Source organism: Oncorhynchus nerka, linkage group LG10, assembly GCF_034236695.1.
Source record: "Oncorhynchus nerka isolate Pitt River linkage group LG10, Oner_Uvic_2.0, whole genome shotgun sequence".
NCBI lineage: Eukaryota > Metazoa > Chordata > Actinopteri > Salmoniformes > Salmonidae > Oncorhynchus > Oncorhynchus nerka.
In genome coordinates, this window is record NC_088405.1 from 70,232,782 (window position 1) to 70,250,617 (window position 17,836).

Sequence of the window (17,836 nt, forward strand, 5' to 3'; positions counted from 1 at the left end):
GTATGTATATGTTATTGATACACTCTGTCAGGATTTGGCCAGGATTGTTCCGGTTTTGGCCACTAGATGCCCCATTGTGCTTTTTGACCCTTTTGTTTTCCCTGGTTTCCAGTTATCATTTGCACCTGTGCCTCGTTTCCCTTGAATGTATTTAAACCCTTAGTTTTCCTCAGTTCTTTGCTCTGTGTTTGAATGTTAGCAGGCAGCCCCAGCGATGCTGTGAACATTTGTTGCTCCAGTTGGACTCTTGTGGTACTCTGTTTTTGTTATCGTTTATTCATTTTTGATTATCTTTTGAGGCTTTTTTTCTGCTGTACCTACCACCTTGTGGATTTACCTTTTGACTTGGAGGATTATATTTTTCTCTTGGAATTACTTTTGACGTTGTGGATTTATATTTTTGCCTGAAGAACTTTCCTTTTTACTTTATTAAAATACCGTCTCAAGTACTGCCGTGTCTGCCTCATCTTCTGGGTTCTGCCGACTATTAGTGGCTCAGTTTGCTAAGGGACTGTTTCTCACACCGTAGACCCGAGTTTGTAACCGGGTCTTGACAGAAACACAGAGCCAATATGAACCCAGAGGCAGCCAGTTCCCAGGACCTTTTTGCCACGCTGTCCCACCACGAGGGGACTGTCCAACGCCACGAAGCCGCTCTGGTTCAGCAAGAGGCCTTAATGGCTAGACATTCTCAACTTCTGTCGGAGATGCTGACTTCCATAAAGCAGATATATGATCGACTTCCCCCGGCAACCGCTCCCGCCCCAGTACCTCAGATTCAATTTCCCGTGGCAGTTAACCTCTTGCTTCTACTCGGGACGCTTGCGTCCCAACTAGAGCTCTGGAAATGCAAATGCGCTATGCTAAATGCTAATAGTATTAGTTAAAACTCAAACGTTCATTAAAATACACATGCAGGGTATCGAATTAAAGCTACACTCGTTGTGAATCCAGGCAACAAGTCAGATTTTTAAAATGCTTTTCGGCGAAAGCATGAGAAGCTATTATCTGATAGCATGTAACACCCCAAAAGACCCGCAGGGGACGGAAACAAAATAATTAGCATTTCGGCGTTACACAAACCGCACAATAAAATATAAAACAGTCATTACCTTTCACCATCTTCTTTGTTGGCACTCCTAGATGTCCCATAAACACTATTTGGGTCTTTATTTCGATTAAATCGGCCCATATAAAGCCAAGATATCGTTATATGTAGACTGTGTGATAAACGAAAAAACATTGTTTCAAAACGTAACGTCATTTTTAAAATTCAAAAAGTCGACGATAAACTTTCACAAAACACTTCGAAATACGTTTGTAATGCAACTTTAGGTATTAGTAAACGTTAATAAGCGATAAAATTCATCAGGAGGCGATGTAAAGATCATTAGCTGTCCGTCTGGAAAAATGTCCGGCTAGAAACTCAACGAAAATATCCGGTCCTAGACCTAAGGAAATACGGTGCCCTGCATGTGTTTGACCAAGAAAAAACTCGAAGGGAAATGACAAGACTCTAGACACCGTGTGGAAGCTGTAGGTACTGCAACCTCAGTCAATTAATTGTGGTTCACCTTTATCAATGGGTTCAAGTAGCGCATGGATATATTTTCCCATTTTCAGTGATCAGTTTTTCCTGTGCTTTTCGATGTAAATGCCGTTCTGGTAAAGCCACAGCAGTGATTTAACCAGTTTTATAAACGTCTGAGTGTTTTCTATCCACACAGACTAAGCAAATGCATATACTATATTCCTGGCATGAGTAGCAGGGCGCTGAAATGTTGCGCGATTTTTAACAGAATGTTCAAAAAAGTAGAGGGTCGACTTAAGAGTTTAAGGTATGGAAGGAATGCTTCTTGCTCAGATTGTATAGAAACCAGTAGCAATTGTGTGCGATATCAATCTGGACACCACTGAAGTACATGAAATCAATTCCCAACACGACAGGAAAAGCAAGGTTCTTGGTTTGTAGGATAACAGAAGGAATCATATAGGAGCGGTTACACAGGCGGAACTCTACCTTACTCCATCCAAGTGGTCGTTTAGCCTCACCATCAGCCAAATAGAGTGGACCTTCTGTCCATGGCTTCAAGTTGTATTGTGGACATTCCACAGTTTCTCATTGAGCAGTGTGTAGGATGACCCGGTATCCAAGATGGCTCTTCCTGTCCATGGGCCTATGGACAGGGGTAACACCCATTGGTGCGGTATTAACTGAAAGGAAGGAGAGGTTGATGGGGGGGGGGCGTAGGCAGTGACTCTTGGGGTTTCAGCTCTGGTTAAAGCACCAAGAGTAGGATGGTCATTCCTGCGAAGAGAGTTAGGTGTGTTGTGATTTGTGGTTTCTGGAAGGGTTTACTTGATACGGTCTTGGACATGTAGCTGAAGAATGTCCCTTTTGGCTACATCTCCAACAGAACATGAGAGGGGTCTTGGCTGTTGTTGATGGTCTGTCTTGGGTAACTGTTTGGGTGTCTGTTTCTTTCTCTGGTCATATTGCTGTTGGCATTCTCAGTCCTTCTCAAACTGCTGTCCCAAGCAAACCAGTCCATCGACAGTGGTGACTCGTTCTCGGAGTTGACTGGCTAGTAGTGGGTTGATCTTCAAGTTCAATTTAATGACCTCTTCCTCCTCAATGCCAGGTTTCCACCTTCTGCACAGGGAGTGGTAACCGTATGCAAAGTCACGGATACTCTCTTTCTTTGCACTTGATTTCTGACTCTGTCTGCCAACTCATCTGTGTAGTCCTCAGACAGAAATGCAGAGGAAAACTTGGCCTCAAAGTCAACCCAGAAGTTACTGGTGAGACGTGCCACATCCCACCAGTCTCGAGCTGTCCCATGCAACACATTCTTCAATGTGGCAAGGAGTTCTTCGTCAGCCAGGGAATTGAGGGCAAGAAAGTCACAACATCTTTCCAGATATATTAGCGGATCAGGACTGTCATCTTTTTTCCCAAAGGTGGGAAATTGTAATTTAATGGGCATCGCCCCACATGACGTCTACTCAAATCACCATGGACAAACAAGCTCGGAGGGATTGAGGAAGTAGAGGGGGAGAGAGTTACTCAAATCACAGGATGCATGGTGGACAAACAAGCTTCTGGAGGGATTGAGGAAACATTTACATTTAGAGGGGAGAGAGAGTTATTGGACCATGAAAATGAACACCAGGATGCAGGTGGTGGATTGCATCCTGCAAGCGAACAGTTTTGTGGCTGCAGCATGGCCTTGTCTTAGGGCTGTCAGAGCCTCAGAGGTGCCAGCTTGGCACCATGGTCAGTGGTCAGTGAACAGAAGTGGACACCAGAGAAACTCTGTGCAAGGAGTTGTGCCTAATGGAGGCCATGTCCACAGACACGTCATCCACATTTTAACACAATTAGAGAGTTCTGTCTGCAAGTGGTCTACAGTGTTAACCATGGGAGAAAAAACAGAATTAACGTCCTTGAGGACCTCAGTGTGGTGACGTTGCAGGCGCCATTGGAGAGTGGCAGTGTGTTGGTTTCGTTGGTAGTCAAACTGCCTGTCCATGGCACCAGTAATTTACCGTCTTCCACTCTCACTGTGCTCTGTCAGCGTGTGGGTTAGAGTGCTCAGTGTTGTTGCTCTTCACTCAGACATTTGAATTTATGGTGGATTAGAGTTTGGAGATGTTGTTGAGTCTGACGAATATCAAGGATGTCACCTTGACGTTGTAAGACTACAACCTCTGGAGATAAACCAGACAATGGAGGAAGGTTGGGTGTCAGAGGGCTAGCTCAGTACTTCCACACAGATCCATGACAATAAGTCAGTAACTGACAGGCAGGTGGTCCAGATCGAGCATTCAGATTCCCAGGGCTCTGGCCCAAATCAACTCCATTATCTCCATTCACATTATGATTTGTGTTGTCAGCTTGATGGTCAGAATGGCCCTGTGTATTCCCATTGACAGGTAGGATATGGATGAACACATTTTCCTGGGGTGTATCCATTGTTTTAATTCCACACAAAATATTTGCTTTGGTTAGTTCTCAATGTTGAGCGGTCCCATCTGGGGTGCCATTTTTATGTAACGGTTTTGACTTGAGGTTATTATTTATAGGGGTGCCAGGTAGGTTGTGCCTACCAGAGAAAACATTGGTTTCTCTATTTGGTTTGGGAGGGAATGAGTCCCATCTGGTCCATCAAGTCTACACCAATACAAAGGACATATGTGAAAGTCAGGATGTAAATAAACTTTTCATAAACCCTTAAAACATTGGAAAGAACTTCAAAAACAACTGTATTCTTTTGCATGGGTTGTATTACACACATATAATAATATAACACAATGAGTTCTGATTCCTCCAGAAATGTCCTGTAACTCGGGACTAAAAATAGTCCAGCCTGGTAAAGGAGTTCAGGGAACTCCAGTGACCTTTGCCACGCAATGTTTCTCCGTTCATTCAATTGTAGCGTAAACCCAGTATTAATCATACAATCAATATAACAATTGGTTGGGTGTCAGAGGGCTAATATAACAATCAATATAACAATATAACAATTACCACAGAACTTTAAAGCGTATCAACTCTTACTAAGTCCTCAACGACAACTACATAAATCATCACAGTATACATCACATCAAAACAAATTAAATACCATATACAAAAAGGTTGTAGTCAGTCGGTCAGTCGGACAATCCAATCCGCCAACAGATCTCCAGCCACAAAGAACGGAGAGGTGTAGTCCACAGACCAAAGAGTGGATCCGAAGGCAACAAAACAAATGGAATAGAGAAGCATCAGGAACTGAGGGTTGAACACATCCTCATTCACGTCTCCATCACAACCCCACTTTTGTTGGCTATTTAATTGGGAATTAAAGGGAAAGCGCCCTATTGGAAGGAGAAGCATTGAGACGGTTCAGAAAAATTCAGGGCCATCACAATTTGATGGAGACATTATAGATCTCAGTTCCTTATCAATTTATGATTTGTATCAATGTGGACAAGAGCAGAAACAGGGTATTTTTGCCAAGCAATGCTACGAAGTTGGATCATTCTGGAAGTGATACCTGCACCAGCTACATGCTGCAAAGACTCCCTAACTCTTCGCCATTGTACATGATGGCCCATTGCTCTGAGACTTTCTTTCACCATTCTAAAGCCCGCATGGGGCATTGTTACGAATCCCTTTTGGCCCGACAGTCTAGGGGGGGATGGTAATGAGACCCGTAACATAACTCAGGCAAATTATAATAGTGACAGAGTAAAAGTGTGAACGAAATAACCAGGACAACTGAAATCTACTGTCAAACTCAGGGTTTATTGTAATGGGGGGAGCAGGAAAAGGGACTGAGCTGGACCCAAGGAAAGAAACAATAAGTATTCAAAAACACCCCTAAGGTAGACTAGCCTACTTTAACAACAGCTAACTAACTAACGAAAAATACAGTGGGTGGTCCACCCAGTTCTAACTAGTGTATTTAACAAAGTCTACCTACGGGTAGTGTATGCCCATGGGCGACTTGTCTTGGTTTCCCCTTTTCCCACCAGCAATCAAACACAAACACCATAACCAAAACAATACTCACAGGTGATGACAAAGTGCTATGGAGGTGCCCAAACAAAATAGAGGTTAATACACAACGAGAGAGTGCACCACAGAGACCTACAGACATGGCATTTACAGAGAGATTGAGCTGTAGAGCAAACAACTGACAGGGGTTTTAAACCAAGGGAAATGAACTGTGATAGGGTAGGAAACAGGAGGAGGTGTGTCTTCTGATTGATGATTGATTGTTGACTGATTGGGGAGTGATGATTTTCACCTGTGAGGGGAGAAGGAGAGAAAAGAAACACACACACAGGATACACACAGGATACTTGTATCCGTAACAGGCATCCTTGCCTTAATGGCGCTGACTTTCTGGTCTACGTCTTAATCTGACATATTGTGTTCTTTCATCCTTCTGTAAAAAAAGCTAACCGTTACACTGTCATGAAATATGATTATATATCTACTATGAAACAAATAGGACATGGCCTGCTTATTTTAATTTTAATTTTTTTAATTTTACATTTTTTTAACTTCTTGCTTCGAGCCAACCCGGATCCGGGATCATGACTACAGCCTCAAGCTCATTACCATAATGCAACATTAACTATTCATGAAAATCACAAATGAAATGAAATCAATATGCTAGCTCTCAAGCTTAGCCTTTTGTTAACAACACTGTCATCTCAGATTTTCAAAAATATGCTTCTCAACCATAGCAAACTAGCATTTAGCATTTAGCGTTAGCATTTAGCATTTAGCGTTAGCATTAGCAGGCAACATTTTCACAAAAAACAGCAAAAACATTCAATAAATCATTTACCTTTGAAGAACTTCGGATGTTTTCAATGAGGAGACTCTCAGTTAGATAGCAAATGTTCAGTTTTCCTGAAAGATTATTTGTGTAGGAGAAATCGGTCCGTTTTCTGCGTCATGTTTGGCTACCAAAAAAAAATAAAAAATCATTCATCCAAACGCCAAACTTTCTTCCACATTAACTCCATAATATCGACTGAAACATGGTAAACGTTGTTTAGAATCAATCCTCGAGGTGTTTTTCACATATCTCTTCATGATATATCATTCCTGGAAGTCTCCTCTCTGTCTCAATCACATGGATGAATGCGAGCAGCTTGGAGATTACGCAACAATTTCAACAAAGGACACCGGGCGGACCCCTGGTAAATGTAGTCTCTTATGGCCAATCTTCCAATGATATGCCTACAAATACGTCACAATGCTGCAGACAACTTGGAGAAACGATAGAAAGGGCAGGCTAATTTGTGGCGCTTTCACAGCCATATAAGGAGACAATGAAAAACAGAGCGTCAAAAATCCTGCTCATTTCCTGTTTGAAGTTTCATCTTGGTTTCGTTTGTTGCATCAGTTCTGGGGCACTCACAGATAATATCTTTGCAGTTTTGGAAACGTCAGAGTGTTTTCTTTCCAAAGCTGCCAATTATATGCATAGTCGAGCATCTTTTCGTGACAAAATATTGCGCTTAAAACGGGCACGTTTTTTTTTATCCAATAATGACATAGCGCCCCCATAGGTTGAAGAGGTTAACTAGGTAAGTCAGTTAAGAACAAATTCTTATTTTCAATGACGTTGGGTTAACTGCCTGTCCAGGGGCAGAACGACAGATTTGTACTTTGTCAGCTCGGGGGTTTGAACTTGCAACCTTCCGGTTACTAGTCCAACGCTCTAACCACTAGGCGTTCGTAGCTAAATGCTTTTCTTTAGCTTGAGAATAATAAATGCATGATTTATCATTCTACGCTATGTATGTAATATAGTAAAATGTTATAAACCAACAATCGTAGGAGCGAACTACTAGATATGTAAAAGTTGGACAGAAGAACACTTAGTGCTGCTTACCTGAGATGCCATCTCAAAGTCCTTCTTCGTAGGTGTCCGCTTTGACTTCATTTGAGTCTAAAGAAAGTTACTTTCAAAACAATTGTTTTTTGATTGAAAATAAAATAGTTTTGCTCTCGACAAAAAGACACAAATGTACCTCCATAGCATATAACAATTTGACTGTGAATAACCAGACCATCATACAAATGTGCTCTGCAGAATTCTTGACGCATAACCGAAGATGCTGCCATATTCTGCCAGTACGCCCACAAGCGAGCCACTCAGGCGCAGAATGACGCGTGGAAGAGAACGAGATTGGAGTAACAATAATTTGTTGCAAGTTGGTGAGAGGGGCTAATAGCTTAACAATAGACTATTCAACCTTCACTAAAGAATAGTCTAATCGCCGAGCTAGGTGTGAACCCCCCCCTTCCCTAACTACCCAACGTTTATTGACTTGATTATTCCCATCATTCTTAGCTTAGCTAAGTGGTATAGTCGTTGTGCGTTCTCAATGGACATTCGGGTGTTTCATAAATTCGCTCTGGCTATCTACACCGATTTCAGAGCACTCTCATCTGTGTGTACCAGAGCACAGAATAATGAATTTACGAGCACTCAACACCCGTTGAATATGGCTGGTGTCAGTAAACGTCTGCAAAAAACGCATCATCAAATTGTTTCCAGCAGCACAGTTACAGTCACCAACGCTCTGGTTATCACGAAAACTGCCTAACCAGCTCTGCTAGGGCAAGTAAAATGGTCAGTGGTCTCATTTGTGTCTGGAAGTAGCTAGCAAGCTAGCCAACGTTAGCTTGGGTGCTTGACTGCCGTTGTAAGGCCAGAGCGCTCAAATCAACCCTACTCCTCGGCCCAAACGTCAAGTGTGCACTCCGAGAGCGAAACCGTCTGAATTTACAAACTGACAATCTGACAACGCTATGAATTTATGAGCGTAGGCACTCCAAATTGAATTTAAGAACACTCCAAAAAATGTTTAACTCGTAATTTGATATTCTAACTAGCTAGCAAGAGGTTGCATACAGTAGCAACAGCATCAACTTCTGCTAGAGAAGTAGAGAAGGCAAAGCGCTAGTAAGCTCAACTAAAAGTTTGGTTACACTACAATTAGAGTATGGAAATGTTATGCCCTAGATATTAATTTAGAATCCTCTAATCCACTTATGCTGTAGCATACTCCCGACCGTCACGCTGTACAGCGCCATATTTGGACAAACCTACTCATTCCAGGATTTTTCTTTATTTTTACAATTTTCTACATTGTAGAATAATAGTGAAGACATCACAACTATGAAATAACACATATGGAATCAGTTAAGAACAAATTCTTATTTACAAGAACTTTGTAACGTTCTTCGTTGGGAGAAAGAGAGGAGGACCAAGGTGCAGCGTGGTAAGTGTTCATCTTGTTTTAATAAGAAATACTGAACACAACAATGAAACAACAAAACGAACAGTCCTGAACGGTGGGAAAGCGCCCTATTGGAAGGAGAATAGTGATTGACAGCTGCCTCTGTTTGAGAACCATACCAGTTCAAACACAGAAATCCCAAATCATAGAAAAAAGAACATAGACAACCCACCCAACTCACGCCCTGACCATACTTAAAACAAAGACATAACAAAATAACTAAGGTCAGAACGTGACAGTACCCCTCGCCCGCAAAGGTGCGGACTCCGGCCGCAAAACCTGAACCTATAGGGGAGGGTCTGGGTGAGTGTCTGTCCGCGGTGGCGGCTCTGGCGCGGGACGTGGACCCCACTCCACCATAGTCTTTGTCCGCCTTTTAAACCGCCTCCGTGGCCACTTTAACGTGGCGACCCTCGTCACCGACCTCGTACTGGGGACCCTAGCAATGGGTCCCGAATGGACAGGAGATTCCGGCAGCCCCGGACAGGCGGGAGACTCCAGCAGCTCCGGAGTGAAGGGCGATTCCGGCAGCACCGGAGTAACAGACGGCTCCGGCAGCTCCTGACTGACCGGCGGCTCTGGCAGCTCAGGACAGACGGGAAACTCTGGCAGCTCAGGACAGACGGGAGACTCTGGCAGCTCAGGACAGACGGGAGACTCTGACAGCTCAGGACAGACGGGAGACTCTGACAGTGCTGGGCAGGAGGAAGACTCTGGGAGCACCTGTAGGGAGGAGACGGAGAGACAGCCTGGTGCGGGGGGCTGCCACCGGAGGGCTGGTGCGTGGAGGTGGCACCGGATAGACCGGACCATGAAGGCGCACTGGAGGTCTCGAGCACCGAGCCTGCCCAACCCTACCTGGCTGAATGCTCCCCGTATCCAGGCCAGTGCGACAAGGTGGAATAGCCTGCACTGGGCTGGGCTGGCGAACCGGGGACACCATGCGTAGGGCTGGTGCCATGTACCCTGGTCGGGGGAGACGCACTGGAGACCAGATGCGCTGAGCCGGCTTCATGGCACCTGGCTCGATGCCCACTCTAGACCGGCCGATACGAGGTGCTGCTATGTACCGCACCGGGCTATGCCTGCGCACACGGTGCCTGCCCGGTCCCCCTCTCTCCACGGTAAGCACGGGGAGTTGGCGCAGGTCTCCTACCTGACTTCGCCACACTCCCCGTACTCTGTCTTGTCTTTAACTATGGCAAACCCTATTAATCACCCATAGCCGTGTACACAGCCAGTACTCACGCATAAGCCCTCCATTAAAGCCACACTGGGATTTCTGTTAATAAATAATAGAGTCATAGGTCTAGGGGTGTATTTCATTAATTTAAATTACCAATGACATTTCTGATTGTGCCTTAAACCCTGTCCTGGCCTAAGGGGCTATCCTAACCCATGCATCCGTGGTACTGTTGGAACTCTCAAAAGACTGAGCAATACATGTCTTAATCGATTCCCCCTCTGCTTGAAACTGCTGACGGCTACCATAGAAAAAGAGAGTTGCCATCAATCTTTAGTAAAGGCCCAGTGCACTACTTTGTGAATAATTTGTTTTGTTTTCTACAAAATAAAATAATATTTTTTATTTACCTTTTTGATAACACTTTACTTTACCATATCATAACATATCATAACACTGTCATGACACATATATTTAGACCTGTTGTGAAATATTGTGTTATTTTATGGCTGATTATGACACATACATAAGAGTGTCAAAACCTCACAAGGCAAAACATTCCTTTACATCATAGCCTACTTGTCAACAGTATGTTTATGTTACATAAAAATGTTCTGAAATGGACCATATTAAATTATCATTGTAATTGCACGTACATTGATGTCAGACATGCACATACCCCAATGCTCTGTTTCTAATGACTGGGATGAATGCAGGGACAGATTTCAGGAGCAGGATAAGACACCCTGTTTTTTACTGATGACTGACATAAGGGGGCGGCAGGTAGCCTAGTGGTTAGAGCATTGGAGCACTGGACTTGAAACCGAAAGGTTGGAAAATCGAATCCCCGAGCTGAAAAGGTACAAATCTATTGTTAACCCACTGTTCCTATGCCGTCATTGAAAATAAGAATGATATATGTGACTATCATAATGATTTCTGACAATGTCAAAGTGTATTTTCTTAGTCCAAGTGAAATGCTAAATTACGATGGAAAAAGAACATGGCTAAAGAATTCATTTAAAAAAAGGACTTGAGAAATAAACTTTCAAACAAAAGAAACATCTTGGGAAGAAAAAAACACATTTTAATAAATAAGGGTTATGACCATATTATGACAGGTTATGACAAGTTCTGACATAGTCATAACGTGTTATGCTGCTGGGTGTCAAGTAAAGTGTTACCATATATATATTTTTAAATGATTTTTCAGGGGGTTCTGCAACACCCTCAGCAACCCCACTGTATTTCCTGCAGCTATGCTTAGAATATTGTGTAGTGCATGTCACAATAAGGAATTAGTGTCTATTTCACGATAATCTGTGATAGTGTGTTGCTTGTTCACCTCCCTTAACTGATTTGAAAGGAAATAGCTTGTAGATGAAATATGGTGGAAACTCCAGCTCCTCCATGCCTCCATCAATCCAATGTTTTTAGATTGGTAGGAAGTAGTGAATGGGGAACACCTCAGGAGAAAAGAGATATTATTGGGACGCACACCCTCTCTCTGTTTAAAGTCGTGACCATTTACAAACACTGATTGGCCTTTTTATTGGACTGTGTGCTGATTAAGTCTCTGGCTCCGACTTGCCCTGTGCAGGGCGGCCCATGTCAAATGAACCTTTCCACACCATTCTTTATCTTTTCCTTTAACAGCACTTCATGTTATGATTCCCAATGCCCTGTTGTTATTCTTTTCACTATTATCATTTTGTCAAATGAAGAGAGCTCCTAGACACTCACTAGCGAAAAGAGAAAAAGAGAAGAAAGAAATACTCTGTCAAGGGCCTCAACCGTGTCTTTTCCTAAACCAAAACTTCTCTTGTGTATTCAATGAAAGCACTCACTATTAATTTCGATAACAATTCAAGTTCTAAATTTCAGTGGGAAAATTACACTCAAGGCATTAGCTGACATCACATGCATGGCGTATACGGAGCGTCAAGTCTAGGACCAAAAGGCTCCTCAACAGCTTCTACCCCCAAGCCATTAGACTCCTGAACAATTCATAAAAATCGCCACCGGACAATTGACATTGAACCCCCCATCCCTTTTGTACACTGCTGCCCCTCGCTGTTTGTTTGTTTCCTATGCATAGACACTTTGCTCCCACCTACATGTACAGATTACCTCAACTAGCCTGTACCCCTGCACACTGACTCAGTACCTGTGCCCCCTATATATAGCCTCGTTATTGTTATTCTTATTGTGTTACTTTTTATAATTACTTTTCATAATTTGCCTACTTGGTAAATATTTTCTTCTTCTTTAACTGCATTGTTGGTTAAGGGCTTGTAAGTAAGCATTTCACGGTAAAGTCTACAATTGTTGTATTCGGCGCATGTGGCAAATAAAGTTTGATTTGATTTTCTGTTTTTTCTCAATTAATTCACAGATCACCCATTTCCACCATCTCCTTGAGTGACATGAAAGGTCCATCTGAGGAGATAATGAGTTGAAATTCTAATTTAAGACTGAGACCTCAGTGTAATTAAAGGTGCTCTTTATAAATAAAGCTATGGAGATAGCATACCATGCTCACTAATTACATTTAGAAAAAGACTACATAAGACCTCCATACAAATAGGGACAAGGTTATGTAGGAAGAGATTGAAGATTAAATGCTATCATATAATGAAAAAGAGAAACATTTCACTTAGGGAATTCAGCTTTGGTAGAGTTTAAAGAAATAGACAGCCAATTCTAATTAATGATTAAAATTACATCAGTACTATCTTCTCAATAGTAACGGTACATCAAACATAGACCTACCCATTCTCCATCCATCTGATCACACCATGTCCTCCTACAGTATGTGTATCCTGAACACCAAGCAAAATACTTCAAATCAAAGTTTATTTGTCACGTGCGCCGAATACAACAAGTGTAGACCTTACAGGAAATGCTTACTTACAGGCTCTAACCAACAGTGTAATTTTTAAAAAATGAGGTAAACAATTGGTAAGGAAAGAAATAGAAACAACAGTAAAAAGACAGTGAAAAATAACAGTAGCGAGGCTATAACAGTAGCAGAAAGGCCAAAACCTAGGAAGAAACCTAGAGAGGAACTAGGCTATGAGGGGTGGCCAATCCTCTTCTGGCTGTGCCAGGTGGAGATTATAACAGAACATGGGCAAGATGTTCAAATGTTCATAAATGTGTACAGTATGTGGCTTCAGCACCGTCCTAAATGACTCCCCAGCTCAGTTTCAACTCTGTTAGTGAGAGTACTCTACCATCCACCATGGGCAAATTAGAAAACACTACAGCAGAACACTGTGGATTATCTCATCAACACTGTCGATGTGATCAGGACGTCCTATCCCCAAATGGGTCTCATCCTGTGTGGAGACTTTGATCACCTATCAAGATGCTGACAAACTCCCATCCAGACATGAAACAAGTGGCCAAAGACAAGACCAGAGAGGACTCCATCCTAGATGTAACGAGTGCACTGAGAGTCGTGAAGCAAGTTCAGGGAGTGAATGTCTTAATAAATAAAATAAACAATATACACGAAACCCAAACAACAGAACAACATGAAAACAGAGTCACTAACACCTGAGGAAAGAACAAAGGGGAGTGACAGATATCGGGAAGATAATCGAGGAGGTGATGGAGTCCATGTGAGTGTCATGAGGCGCTGGTGTGCGTGATGATGGTGACAGGTGTGCGGGATAATCAGCAGAATGATGAACTAGAGGCTGGAGAGGGAATACCGTGACAGTACCCCCTCCCCGACGCGCGGCTCCATCATCAGGACACCGGCAAAGGGGACGAACCCGGGGATCAGGAGCGGACCGGTCATCCCTGCTGATGCACGAGAACCTGTCATGCCATCTGAGGCATGGGAAGCTGTCGAGTCAGCTGGGGCAGGGGAGCCTAGCAATCTGGCTGATGCATGGAAGCCTGGCGATCTGGATGAGGTATGAGAGCCTGTAACAGTTCCCGGACCCGACTTCATTACTCTAACACAAAAAAAATAAAGTAAAAAAAACACTCCCTGATGCTTCCCTTAGGTGAGATGTTATTCTGTAACAAGTGCACTGAGAGTCGGGAAGCAAGTTCAGGGAGTGAGTGTTTTAAAACCCTTTGTGTGTATGGGGCAGTATTTTAATTTTTGGCTAAAAAACGTACCCATTTGAAACTGCCTATTTCTCAGCCCAGAAACTAGAATATGCATATAATTGTCAGATTAGGATAGAAAACACTCTAAAGTTTCCAAAACGGTAAAAATATTGTCTGTGAGCATAACAGAACTGATATTGTAGGTGAAAACCTGAGGAAAATCCAATCAGGAAGTGCCTCTTATTTTGAAACCTATGCATCCTATGCATGCCTATCCTCCATTTAAAGGGATATCAACCAGATTCCTTGTTCTATGGCTTCCCTAAGGTGTCAACAGTCTTCAGACATAGTTTCAGGCTTTTATTTTGAAAAATGAGCGTGAAAGATCACATTGCGTAAGTGGATAGGTGGGGGCTCTCAGAGTGAGTTCTGCGCTACAGAGTAAAGCGGCCATTGCTTCTCCCGGTGTTATTGAAAAACCTACACACCCAGTTGATATATTATTGAATATATATTTTAAAAACAACGTGAGGAATGATTATAAAAAAAGTTTGACATGTTTCTGTGGACATTATGGATATTATTTGGAATATACGTCTGCGTTGTGGTGACCGCTCTTTCCTGTGGATTTCTGAACATAACGCGACAAACAAACAGAAGTATTTTGGTTCTAAAAATAGGGAAAGGAACATTTGTTGTGTAACTGGGAGTCTCGTGAGTGAAAACATCCAAAGATCATCAAAGGTAAACGATTAATTTGATTGCTTTTCTGATTTTCGTGACCTAGCTACTTAATGCTTAGTGTACATAATGTTATGTTATGCTTTCGATAAACTTACACAAACGCTTGGATTGCATTCGCTGTAAAGCATAATTTCAAAATCTGAAACAACAGGTGGATTAACAAAAGGCTGTGTTTTGCAATATTGCACTTGTGATTTCATGAATATGAATATTTTTTTGTAATATTATTTGACTGTGGTGCTATGCTATTCAGCGGTTGCTGACGATTGCTGATTCTTGACGACGGGTAGCGTCAAGAATTAATAAATAAAATAAACAATGAACACATAACCCAAACAATGCTTCGACATGAAAACAGAGTTAATAACACCTGAGGAAATACCAAGGGGAGTGTCTGATATAGGGAAGATAATCAAGGAGGTGATGGAGTCCAGGTGAGTGACATGAGGCGCTGGTGTGCGTGATGATGGTGACAGGTGTGCGGGATAATCAGCAGAATGATGAACTAGAGGCTGGAGAGGGAGTATACCTGACACTAGATCTGATCATTACAATTATGACAAATCACTATAACACCCCCACCATGCTTGCTCCTCTCGGATCCAGTGATCTGCCTGCTGGTCTCCCCAAACACAACATCAGGAGGGAGAAGTGAGGTGCAGCGGGAAAAGGGATGTCTGGTAACCCAGAACAGACAGGAGGCCTTGGTACCATGTATGGCCAGTACTGACTGGTCTGCCATATATGAGGTGAAGAGCATTGACGCAAAGGTGGAAACGTTCAACTCCTGCATTCAAACTGCACTTGATGTATGCATGGAAATAAGAAATAAGAAACAACAACACTGGACAAGCCATGGATGATTGAAGGAATAAAGGCCCCCATCAGGAAAAGACAAAAGATTTTCAACAGATGGGGTAAAACATTTAAATGGAGAAAATACAGAAACACAGTGCAAACTCTTATCAAAGAAGCAAAGACAAATTACTATAAAACCGAAAATCAGGACCTAAAGAATAAAAACCTAAGGAATGGTGGGACTACGTTAACAAAGGACTGGGATGACGGAAAACATCAGGAGGGAGAATAAAGGTTGAGGGAATGGTAGACAACGATATGGCTGATGTTTTTAATATAGTTTTTGTTGAAGCATGGACAAGCACCACACCTCTTGCCATCTTCCCCCTGCCCATGCCTACAAGGCAGGTTGAGATGTGCAGCATTGGCAAGATAAAGCAAGCAAGCTCTCACCAGACACGTAAAGCGTGTGGGCCTGATGGAATTCCAGCCTGGCTACTAAAAGAGCATGAAGAAGATCTTTCCCCTGTCATCACACACATTGTTAACACCTCCTACTGGCAGGGGACTGTTCCTGCTGCCTGCAAAATTGCCAAAGTGTGTCCCCATACCTAAAGACTCAAACCCATGTACAATGAGTGACTGGAGGCCCATCTCTCTAATGTCATGCTTTGGAAAAATCCAGAAGAGCTTCAACAAAAAAAAACTCATGCCAACAGTTTTATCTTTTCATCAAAGAAGTTAATGAACTTATCACTGCTGAAGTGAAAGCCAACCTCTCTTGGGGAATGCTGATTTTTAGTTAGCTTTGCGACAGTATTAAAAATAAATTATGGATTGTTCATATTTTCCTCAATTAAGTTGGAAAAATAGGATGATGGAGCAGCAGTGAGGGCTCTTCGATACTGCACGGTTCTGTCTTTCAAAGCAAGTCGGAAGACTTCCAGTCTGGTGTAGCGCCATTTCCGTACCAATTGTCTGTAAGCTTACTTCAGAGCTCGGGTATTTTCTATATACCAGGGAGCTAGTTTCTTAAGACAAATATTTTTAGAATTTAGGGGTGCGACTGCATCTAGGGTATTATGCAAAGTTAAATTGAATTCCTCAGTTCGGTGGTTGACTGATATTTGTACTCTGAGATCCTTGGGTAGGTGGATGGAGTCTGGAAAGGCATCTAGGAATCTTTGTGTTGTCCGAGAATTTATAGCACGGCTTTTGATGATCCTTTGTTGGGGTCAGAGCAGATTATTTGTTGCAATTGCAAACGTAATAAAATGGTGGTCCGATAGTCCAGGATTATGAGGAAAAACATTAAGATCCACAACATTTATTCCACGGGACAAAACTAGGTCCAGAGTTTGACTGTGAAGGTGTGTAGGTCCGGAGACATGTTGGACAAAACTCACTGAGTCGATGATGGCCCTGAAAGCCTTTTGGAGTGGGTCTGTGGACTTTTCCATGTGAATATTAAAGTCACCAAAAATGTGAATATTATCTGCCATGAATACAACGTCCGATAGGAATTCGGGGAACTAAGTGAGGAGCGCTGTATATGGCCCAGGAGGCCTGAAAACAGTAGCTATAAAAAGTGATTGAATAGGCTGCATGCTGCCTGGCCTGCACCCCATCTAATTGTGGAGCTAGAGGAATTAGAGCCCTGTCTGTGTTCGTAGATAACATGAAAATGCACCCCTCCAGCTAAAATGGAGTCCGTCACTCCTCAGCAGGCCAGGCTTGGTCCTGTTTGTGGGTGAGTCCGAGAAAGAGATCCAATTATCTACAAATTCTATCTTTTCGGAGGGGCAGAAAACAGTTTTCAACCAGCAATTGAGTTGTGAGACTGCTGTAGAGCTCATCAATCCCCTAACTGGGAGGGGGCCAGAGACAATTACTCGATGCCGACACATCTTTTTAGCTCATTTACACACTGAAGCTATGCTGCGCTTCGTGACCTCTGACTGTTTCATCTTAACATCATTGGTGCCGACGTGGAAAACAATATCCCTATACTTTCTATACACTTGCCAGTTTTAGCTGTAGCCAGCACCATCTTCAGATTAGCCTTAACGTCGGTAGCCCTGCTCCCTGGTAAACAGTGTATGATCGCTGGATGATTTGTTTTAAGTCTAATACTGCGGGTAATGGAGTTGCCTAAGAGGGTTTTCAATTTGTCAGAGCTAATGACACTGGTTGAACATTCCTACAGCATTTCCTTCCAGAAGCCATGAG